Genomic DNA, 11683 nt, shown 5'->3' on the forward strand with positions numbered 1-11683 from the left:
CTTTTGTTGAAATTACTTCTTGCCTTGTCCAGACCTGAGGCCAAAGCCCTCCACAATCCCTCCAGACTTCCCAGATGAGATGGACAACTCTGAGATGTTTCTCAGAAGTTATTTGTTGAGGTGACTCTCACAATCCTTTCATACTGCGTGCCTTCATTCCTCTGCAAGTGAGGGGGGACAGCACAGGGTAATCCAATGATGGATGAGCCCTTTCAGTGAAGAGAAGTGACTATCACAAGAAGGGCAATCCTGGAGATGGGACACCCCGGACAAAATAAACAGAAATTCTGAAGAAGAAGAAAAACTAAAATAGCATCTAAAATAAACAAACAAAACTGATACAGTTGCAGGAATACCACTTCCGAAAATTGCTTCACTCAGCCACATGGCATTGAAAAAAAACAAGATGTGAGGCATACTGGCCTCTATAGATGCAGTCATGGCATACACTCATGCGTTAAAAATATTGCTGAGTTGGAGAACATTCTACAGCCCTTCATAGCAGGGTATTTACATTCAACCTCAGTCTGAATGTACATATATATAAACACCAGAGAGAAAACTACAAATATACATCACAACACATGAAGATCAGTTATCCTGCAGGGTCTATATGTTACTCAACTTTTGTCCCATGTTAAGGAAAGGACCAGAATCAGAGTAATTATTTTATCATCGAAAGTACCTGACAGTCAGCTACATTAGTATCTCCACAGGCTCATCAATCCTAGTTTTGTTCTTAGACTTTCCATGAGTAGAGATTGCCAGAACTGCATAGCCAACTTGTTTTGTAGGATGGCACAAAGCAGGGCTTGGATAATAACTGTAAGCCTGTTTTCATTTTGACTTCAGAGGTTTCAAAGTTGTCTCTCCAGAGGCAAAAGATCAGTTAACTGTGCACTGTGATGCACAGCTCCCTACCCATAAATATCTTATTAGTACAATAAAGAGAAGCAGGCCTCTTAAATCTGTGATAGGGATATTAGTATATTAACACAAGACCCGCAGCCTACAGAGAAATATGCATTAACATACACGTGTTAATCTAATCTATCTAATCTAATCTATCTAATTCCTATCAGTACATCTAGGTAACTTCTATGAGCCACTGAGCAGTCCTACATTTTCCAATACTTAGATGAGAGGCTGGTAGGAAGTCTAAGGTATTATAGACACAAGCCAAAGAGTGAGAAGCTGGCAGAATGTAAACCACAGAAAACAAGTTGGCTGAAAGGTGTCATTGCGTCCTATGCCATTGCTGAGCTAATGGGCAGTAAAAAGTAGAGGAGTAAGTAAATCTAGATCGTAGAAATTAAAAAAAAAAAAGGTAACATTGCAGGTAATGTGTGCATATTATACATTAATGTGTTAAAGGGTGTAAAGGGAATGGAGGCAGGTAGCTCAGTGGTTCCCAAAACTTCTACTGTTTGATTCGGCATTGATGAGGAACAATTTATGACACGTCAAGACTGCTTCTGGAGTGTTCTAGTAATAACATACAGCAAAAACCAGATTACCTGTAGCCTCAAAATGCTTTCAAAATCTCTTTTAAACACAATGTAAAACCTATCTGTAGCTAAACTGGAGTCAATAAAATGAACCTAACCATTTTGGCCGATGGTCATAAAACTACATTTAAGTACAGACAATCTTTCTTTCTTTTTTCTCTCCACCTCTTTTTAAAAATTATTTATGATACAACTTGTTTCTACCTGTATTAGTCAAGCTAACCACATTATCATATTTAAGTTCCCTGCAGAGCCCAGTGTGCATCATGCATTCAGGTAACTGGCAGCCATTGCTCATATTCTGACACTCATCAGTTTCTATTTGGGGTCTTGTAAATCACTAATCATTCAACAACCTTTGTAAACGATATTTGTAAACAGTAACTTCCCCAGAAATCATAACATAATATATCATTATATTATTTACTTTCAATTTTCTAAATCCTACCCCAGATAAGTGAGACTGAAAATGTAACAAATGATGATTTGATCTGGCATTAAGCATGTAACAAGAGAGTTCAAGATATATTAACAGTTGGTTGTAGCTCTGCTGCACACCCCCTAGCTACCAGAGGAGCATATCCAACCAGGCAGACACTGTGAAACAAGTCCTTCTCCCACAGATGAAGACAGGACAGAAGAGGACTGGTCCTAAGCCACTCTGAGCTACACCAAGTTCCCAATCAGTCTCCCATACAGCTTGCTGGTAAGCAGCAGCAGTTGACATGTGACAGGTTCTGATTCCTCTCTCAAGTCCTTCTCCATCTGCTTTGTGCTCCAGCGATCCCATTTCCCTTAATGGCACCATGACTTGTACCTAACAGGAGATTCACCACATCTTCCACAGAGCTACATAGATGTCTGAGACAGATGTGGCTTAGCATCCATGAATTCATATGCAAATATCAGCCTCAAATGTTTACCTGCTACTTAAGCCTTTGACAACTTTCTGGTTTTCCTTGCTCAATTGGAACTTATAGTTATTTATTTACACTTAATTAAAAAAAAAAATTACCTTAGGTTGATACTTCTTTTTCCTTTAATTACCTGACAAACAGTAGTATAACTGCATAAATTTTGCCTGAGGTGAAAGTTGGAGTTGAGCCTAATCACTAGCTGGAGACATTGTTCTGGCTAACTTAGGCAGAACACATTTGTACTGTATGCCTGAACAATGGTTAGGCACTACAGTTAAGGATTCCTTTTAGCAGTTGTCGATTTTGATTAACCCTTTTCTAGATTATCTAAGCACACAATTTTTCTGCTTTACATTATTTAATTTGCATTAGAGTATAAAGGCAGAGGCAGTGAGTGGACTCTGAGCTCAGCAGAACGTAAACTTATGCACAGAGACATGATTAGCCTTCATAGAAAGTATATGCAACTTTCTGAAATGCAGACTAGCACCTCCTTACACACTCTACAGGTCATGCAGCAGCATTGGTTTTATTTCCAGAATAAACCACAGGTCTTCCTGTTCGCCTGTCTTGAAGTAAGGAATCAAAAGTGAAGCCATGAAGTATAAGAGGGTATCAAAGTTGAAGAAAATAAACAGATGTTATATAAATGTGCCTAAAATATATATTAAAAAAGATACTATTGCAACTCGATGTCATTTGAGAAAACTGACCAAGTATTATTCTGGTCAGCATTTATTGAAAGACAAATGAATTCTACAGTAAAAGGGAATCATAGTTTTTAAAAGTTATATATAGTTCTTAAAATCCTCAAGCTATTTCATTTTACTGCTTCATGTTTGTTGTGTAAGCTGAAGTTTCTGGTGTTATGCTACTGCACAGGTAGGATGTACTTAATTAGAAGGGGTCAACAAAACCATCAAAACTTTGCTAGAACGAAAACATTTCACCACCATTACAACTCCCCAACAGTCTGCAGCATCCTGCATGATCTGCCCTTGCCCATTGCCACCACTGTCTGTTTATATAAGCCTTTAAACGTAGACAAACTCGATGCCCAATCTTGAACTACCCCTATAAGCAAAATCCTCAATAGCATCACTGGACAGAATGTATCCTGGTATGTTCAGAGATGGTCTGATCAGATTTTCTGATAAATTACAGAGCCATTTTTCCTCAGGTAAGAGTGTTCTCATTGCTTTTCTCCCTAAAATATACACATTAGTACTTATCAAAAAAGCAACTTGTGAGTTCATTGCTCATCACTGAAAGAGGCCTGAATACCCACAGTAAGGACGAACCAAATCTGCAGAGCTTCAGAGCTAGAACCCAGATTTAAATCTGAATTTTCCAGCTGTTACTTCATCTGTACAGCACACTGAGCCAATTTAACACATGATGATTCTGCAGACCAGGCCTATCATATCAAAATTAATTCATTCTAAAAAATGCTTAGCTCTTTTGGCTTAAAAGAGCTCTTCATTCATGCTAGAGATCTCTAAACCATCAACCACTTAATCTACACTGATCCTAAAATGAAATTTCTCTACTCCTGATAGTATTATGTTCTATGAATCCAGTCAGAACACAGTTTTTACATGCACAAGTAATTTGTTTTGCAGAGATCATCATGTCTCAAAACTTCCCACATTTCAGCCATCAGGTTTGTTTGTTTGTTTTAATGTACTAAAAGACTGCATCACCATTCATAAGGTGTTTGTATGCCTGCTATAGGCCTTCCAAAATCCTGAAGAGACTCATCAAGAATCCATAGAACATTAGAATCACTCAGCCTCAATTCATGAATCTCTCATCATGAAAATGCACAGGAGACTCTCTGATAGCAATGAAGGCTCCTATTGGCATATATAAACATAAATGACAGAGGTCTCTCCCCTTTACATCAAATAGCATTTCAAGAAGGAGAAAAAAAATGGAGGAAACATAAAAAAATTATGCTTACTAGTGAAGAACATGTCCACTGTTTCCAGCACTAAAGTAAACATTAAACATTTTTCTTCTACCAAAAAAGTGTGTTTAACACTGCCAAAGTCAGCTAAGGAATCTGTACTGAGGCACTTCACTTGGAACTCATAGTGAGAGAGACACATGTTTTTCACAAATGCAAATTTCTCACAATCGGTCCAGTCTGACCTCCCACCAAACTTACAGCTTAATTAGTATTTTTAAAAACCATTTGTAAAAGGTAAAAGGTGACGATTTTCTCTTAGTATTAGAGGACAGGTATTTTCTTTCTCACTTCCTCTGTTTTGCACTGCTACATCTGGAAAGAAATCATTAACAACATATTAATGTAAATATAATATCAAAATATTGGCAAACTTGTAGCAGCATACCCATAACCCATACACGCTGTAGTGGCCTTCTAAAATTACTTAACTTCAAATCCTTAAAAAAGCAATCCATTAAGAACTTTACAAGGAAAGTGCCCAAGGCTAGTTTAGAGGCTGATTGATGTTACTGAGACACATTACAAAAATAGAGGTTAAAAAATATGTAATAAAAATCTCATGCTTGATAAAAAATGTAATACTGTGACATGTAACTTCCAGATAAAATATGGTATTCAACCATATTTTTATAATGATCTCTGCTATTATGCTTTTACTGAATCAACAGGAATAACAACTCAGTATACTCCATTTCAGGTAAAACATTTTAGAAGCCCATACTACTCAGTAATAAACTTAATAAGCAAGAACAATTTGATTCTGTAACACCTTAGTAGTTACATTTCTGTTTTCAGTTTTATATGCTTTACTGCAATTGTTTGACAAAGAAACACAGAGCACAACTAAAAGAACCACAAAAGCACCCTGTTTTACAAGGTAGGTGAAAATAAATTTGGGAACGTGCAAGAGCTAGGGAGAGGAGAGAAGTGAGAAGCTGGATGAAGATCTTAGGTCCTGGGTGGCCTGAAGTTGAAAGATACGCACTTAAGCTCCCAACTGAAGGGGCGGGGGGAAGCCTACTTATGTGCACACACACATATGGAAGAAAGCAGAACAAACAGTAAGCAGTGTACAGCCCTGATCCGCCCTTGATTTTCTAGGAGTTTCTTCTGGAAATCTGGTGAATAGAAGAACACAAGAATCAAACCTCTGTCTCCTTAGCTTTTACTGAGCACACTCCACACTGGCAAGCAACTGTATACAGTGCTTTCAAAGGCGTATTGCTGTGTAGGAGTGATGACTGAGTGCCCTCCAGGCACCTCAAACGCAATGCTGTCACTTCTAGTCACTACTCAGCAGGGCTAATGCCATACCTGTTATGACAAGAATCAGCCACTTAAAGGCACCACACCTCTGCCCCCACAACGCATACTTGGAAGAAGGTATGAGCCGCACAATAACGTTTTAGGCGTTGCCAAGGAGAAGCAATCTCTCCTATAAACACTGAAGAGGTGAGAAGCACAGAAAATTAATAAACTCAGAGAGAGTATTAAATGGAGGAGGACTTCTTAGTCGGAGTCCAAATAATTGCTATGATTTTGTAGTAGCTCCTCTTGTGCATGGTCAGAGAAAGTAAAAGATTAAGATGGCATTTGATGAGGCTAAACTGGGTTTTAGTTGTCAGCCTAAACCTGCCATCTGGTGTCAAGATACAGCAGATGACACCCCAGATGTGATCCTTCAAACAAACTGCATTTCTGCCCCCTTCCTCTCTTTCTGCAGTGCGAGCAGAGAAGAGGATCTATAAAAGATGCAAATTAGCAGAAGTTTATTTCTTAGTAGAGCAACTGTTAATAAGAACAATCACACCAACAGGTAAAATTTCACACAGATGCAGAAAAAAATTAATTACTGCTCCGCAATCTCCATCTGCCAGTATTCGGTGCCATGGAAATATGTCTGCGGTTGAGGAAGGAGGTATGAATTTCTTGCTAGCAAAATATGCAGGTTGGCCCACCTCAACCATTTGAAAGTCTTCTGAAAACCTGGTATTTGTTTCAGGGCACTGTAAGTTTTGAAATCTTTGTCTCATTTCTTTACTTCTTTCTGTCGCAATATCTCATTCCACAATTGGGGTGGAGAAGGGTTATGCAGCGCTATCATTTGCACCTCATTAGTCTTGGGCTGGAGCTTTGAGAAAGCTGATACTCCCTCTAAATTTTTACAGATGCTTCTAGTTTACCAGTTCATGACTGCACTACTAGGAAAGACTTCCTGCCACTAAACTGCTTGCTGGCATGTAAGCTGAATTTCAAAATCCCTGAAAAAAGTAAAGCTCTGTGGTGCTCACTTGCCTTATTCTTGAGGAAAAAAAAGTATCCTGAAAAAACACAGTAAAACTCTTCACTCCTAACCTGTGAGACTAAAGCCCCTGGAAATATTTCCTTAAAATTGCAGCACATCTTGATTTTGAAACTCCCCACAAAAATGTTCATTAACAGGAAGGTATTTGTGGAGGTGTTTGCGGTGTAAATTAGTATTATGACACATTAAATAAGTAGGGAGAAAAAGTCATCAACAGATACCTTGTGTTTTGCCAAAATCTAGATATTTTCCTTTATTTCCTACATGTCACTTGCATAATCTTTCACTCAGTATTAGAAGATTTATATGAGAGATTCTTCCTTCTCCAGAATGTCATGCCCTACGCTCCTTCCCTAAAGGGTGAGAACTGTCTTTCGTTGCTGGGTTGTTTTTTTTTTTTTTTAATTACTTTTTATTTTGCTTTGTTTATAATGGTTTTGGAGAGTTTTCTGAAGTTCCAAGCAGGTGACACTGGTCTGTTCTTAATCTTTAGTGCTTTAGTAATGTTAAGGCTAATGACGAGGGACACAAATCCCCTGATGGAACTGAATGCATTCCAAGCTCCCCGACCCACTCAGAGCAGTAATCCCCTGCAGCTGGAACTTACTTACCACCATGCACAGCTAATACATTTTTTAAAAGCTAGTCACTAGTGACAAATGTAAACTGGACTGAGCAGCTCTCATCTCCTATCCCCAATCTTCTCTCATAACCCTGAGACTTGCTATTTCAGTGATGGATATGATCTGCCTTTTAAAGCTACCAAACCAGAGTTGTATAGCTCCACTCTAAGTGACTAGAAGGTTTTAAAAGCATCTTCAGCTGTCAGACTTGAACAAAAACAAAAAAGGTCATTCTTTACACAAACATTTCACAACTGGGAAAACCATCTTAGTTGGCTTTATCACTACCATTCTGAACCCACTATTTATTTAGATGTTACATGCAAGCCATCTGTACAACACAATTACAGTATCTGCTTGATGCTATTAAGCTGCTTGCTGCTTTCTGTTGTCTTAATAAAACTGCTGCTTGACATGGGAATGAAATCCAAGACTGGGGTTCAATTCTGCTGATGATAATCTGTTGCTGGTACAAAAACACTCTGAAGTTCCAGCCTCATAGTACAAATCCTGCATACTATGGTACAAAGGCAGACTTCCATGCAGTTTCTCCTAGTTAACTGACTGCAGAGTACTCAGATTTACACATGGGCAAATTACAACAGAATCCATTTTTCTAGATATACCAAGGGAAGTGAGGACTGTTTCCAAACAAGCATCCTCTCCTCACCAACTTCCACAGAAGTCCACAGCTGAACAACCCAACGTTAAAAGTATGTTCCAAAGAAAGCAGTGACATGCAGAGGGAAAGCTGGAGTCTAAATATGAAGAAAAAGATTACATCGCTTGGAGGAAAGGAAAAAAAAAAGTTCCAGTGATGACGTAATTATAACAAAATATCCCTGACAGGAATGAAAATAGAAAGGGCTTGATGGTAGTACAATTTTTTGATCTAGCTTTTTTTAAAATAAGGGTTAGTATAGCACCTTATTTCTGTTTATTAAATTTTCCAGATAACTGGCATTAATTACCATGATTTAAGTGATATTACCAATAGGACTTGGAAATAGCTACCAAAACACTGACTACAATACTTAAATTTCATTAGATTTAATTACTGCAAAGTTACATCTGGTGAGGGAAACATAATTGTATAACTACCCTCAGCATTCTAACTTGAGTTCAGCCTCCGCATATTACATACTTAAGTATCTAATTTAGGTCCTAAAATTCACTCCAGTTAATAACGTGTAACTAGCAGAAACATAAAGAGACAGTGACAAACAGGTCTCTATGAATTAAAATCAGGTCTAATTATGTGACCTTTCTGTGTCCCTTAGAGCCCTCCTGAGGGCAGGTATTTCAAGCAGTCTTGGTGACCAGTCTCAACAGTAACCATGCAAATGGAATGTGTAAGATGGAGAAAAACCATCTCCAGTACTAACGAAGAAAGCAGAAAATCATCTGCTTTATAATCACGGTTCTGTTCTATTTTATTCCATTTCCTTCTGCATGTCACTGTCTGTCATATTTCCCTAATTTAAAAGCAATCAGACAGCCTCCAAATAATTAAACAAAAACCTTTTTCTCTCTAATTTTCACTTTGAATATAGCATCATGGGATTTCAAAATAGTGCATGCAATTAAAAATGCACACACTCTTTTTGCATGTCGTTACTCTCAGAACTCATAAATTAATCCAACACCAATACAAGATTTAGAAACAGACTGGACTGCCAACATGCTAATGATGGGTAAGTGGCGCTTTATGGCAAGAATGTCCCCGCTGTCAGGGGCACTGCTGTTTGTTAATATTGCTACTGCTACAAAGGTTTAACAATAACAAATACTTCTAAGGGCCACTTTCTAAATTTATGGCAACGTACATATTTATAACTCCTGTCATGATCTTAGATAACTTACTGTAATCCACATATTCTCTTCAGTGTTACAGTGCTTACTAATCAAGTATTAGATCTGGCACAAATTTCATCATAATGGAATTGAGCTATGGCAACAATATTCTGTAAATACACAAAAAAAATGCAGTTCATATCACATCAGAAAAATGAGATCAAAGTAAACTTGGAATTTTTTATTAACAAAATATAATTTAAAAATAGCATCCAGTGCTCTGCTTTAATCCACAGTAAAACTGCTAATGTAAACAAAATAGAAACTGTGACAAGTATAAAAATGTAGGAATCCTTCTAAGAAAGCTGAAATGTAAGATTTTGTAGAACTCACAACTAACATAAACAAAGAGGTGTAAAAAACAGGGATGGCTCTGAAGAGTTCATGTACTACACCAGTGATATCTGACAAGAAAACCCTGAAAGCTAGGACTTTACTAATAACCTTCCACACGTTTCCGAGTCCACGCAAACACTAAGAGGCAGATTTACAGACAAGCACGGAGCATAAAATGGAAATTCCTAGCCCTGTGTGAAACCCCACACCGCCACTGGCAGACCTTGTGTGAAATGAGTACTGTCTCTTTAAGCTCGAGGACCTGCTACACTTAAGCAGTCTGCAGCCAAGGAAAAGTTCTGAAGTTAAACTCTCAGGAGCAAACATTTTCTACTTGTGAAGTAAACTCTGTTGAAAGACAGCAGACTATGGTCCCACCAGTAAAAACAGGAAAGTTTTCAGCCAGTGACAGCTCTGCCTACAGACGAGAAAAAAAAAGTGTCACAGACTCACTTTATTAAACCATATGCTCATTGCCCTGTGAAGAAAGCAGGGTCACTAATTAGTTCATTCTGTGAAAGAAGCCCCTCCTGATCCCGTTGACTTTTGTCCCCCCGGTTCGCTCAAGCTATTTCTGTCATGCAACTTGAAAATCACTGGAGGGAAGAAGATCGCCATAACAACCGCTGAAATGATCTTGTGGAATGTGTCTAGTGGCACTGGAATAACCTGAATATGTGCTCCAGATGTGTCGGCTGTCACGGAAAAAGTAAACACATCTGATGGACAACGTATGACTGGATGGCCTCACGGTTGACTCCAGAGAGTTGGGATGGAGGGGAGGGAAAGGAAAGGAGGCAGGGAAATGGAGTCAAGGGCCAGGCGAGAGTCACCCTGTGGACCTGTGCAGCCTGGCAGGCTGAGAGGGGCGAGGACTGGGCTTGATTGTTCCGTTTCTGTCCCTCCTCTGAGTGGCCTCTGTGGGACTGCCGCAGCCTCTGTGAGTTTCTGTCTGGCACAGACTTGTGAGCTTTTGGGAGCAAACTGAAATATGAACTTCTAGGGGGAGGGGGAGAGGAAGAGGGGTTTCATGATGCTTGCTTCCTAAAGCTTGTGTGTCAATAGACGGTTTTATTTTTTTTAAGGCATTCTGCTTCGACATTCCCAGTCCCTTCTTGCAGAAATAACTTGGCCTGTCGCCTTCACTATACTATAAAGCAACACATTTATCACGTTGCTGAAAAAGGCAAGCCTGAAAATAAGTTATATTTTCAAAAGCTGGGCTTAGCTTGCCCCCCCAACATAGACAGGCACCCACTTCATCTACCTTTTTCAACATCGTTTCTAGTAAGTAATAAATAATACCTATTTACAATTATCAACAGCATGTACCCGTATTTCTAAGGAAAAGAAAACTTAAGGAAATAATTTGGGTTATTGTTAGGGTTCCTTTCCAACCCATTTGAAAAAAAAAACAAAAAGATGATGCAGCTGACCAACAGTTAAGAGTATATATCTCAAGAGCAGTTTTATTCTTTGGGCTTTATGATCTCGATCTAAAGAGCTGTAATTATCATGCATATACACAAAATCTGCAAAGAGAAACGTGCACCTGTAGGAGGCACTTATGAAGATACCACAGGCTGTAAAATGGTCTGCCTGAGCTGCTGAAGCTGTGGCATCAGGAAACCAGTACAACATAGCACTAAGCAAGTGTTTTGCCATAATTTTACAGAGGCAGGAATAAATCCATAGGCAAAATATAAAGAAAAACTGTCTTGAATTTATTCTGTACAGTCAAGATTGGCTCAGCCCAAGACTTCAGACAGGAACACACACAACCTCTGCCTTTGGAAGAAGTACTCTATGTTCAGGCACTCTGGGGCTGGATAAAGAAAACTTACAGCTGGGGCCAATTTCTGCTAAACTCAAGTGAAATTTAACATGTCATAGGAATTCCTCCATACATTCCATAATAAAAAGAGAGAAAGAAAATCTCGAAAAAAAAGTCTTATGTTAAAAACTTTACAGGAGAACTCTAAAATATAGTCATAAAACAGATCCACGTGGTCTTTTAAGAAATAGTTTTTCTATTTGTTTGCTAAAAAGGTTTTAAAGTAAATATTTAAGTATTGCAAGTCAATAATTTTATAATTATGTCTCAATTATGAATTTACAACAACAGCACATGTTGCCAGTTCCCTTACTGCTTCATTTATTTGGCTTCA

This window comes from Platalea leucorodia (genome assembly GCF_965183815.1).
Source record: "Platalea leucorodia genome assembly, chromosome: Z".
NCBI classification, from domain to species: domain Eukaryota; kingdom Metazoa; phylum Chordata; class Aves; order Pelecaniformes; family Threskiornithidae; genus Platalea; species Platalea leucorodia.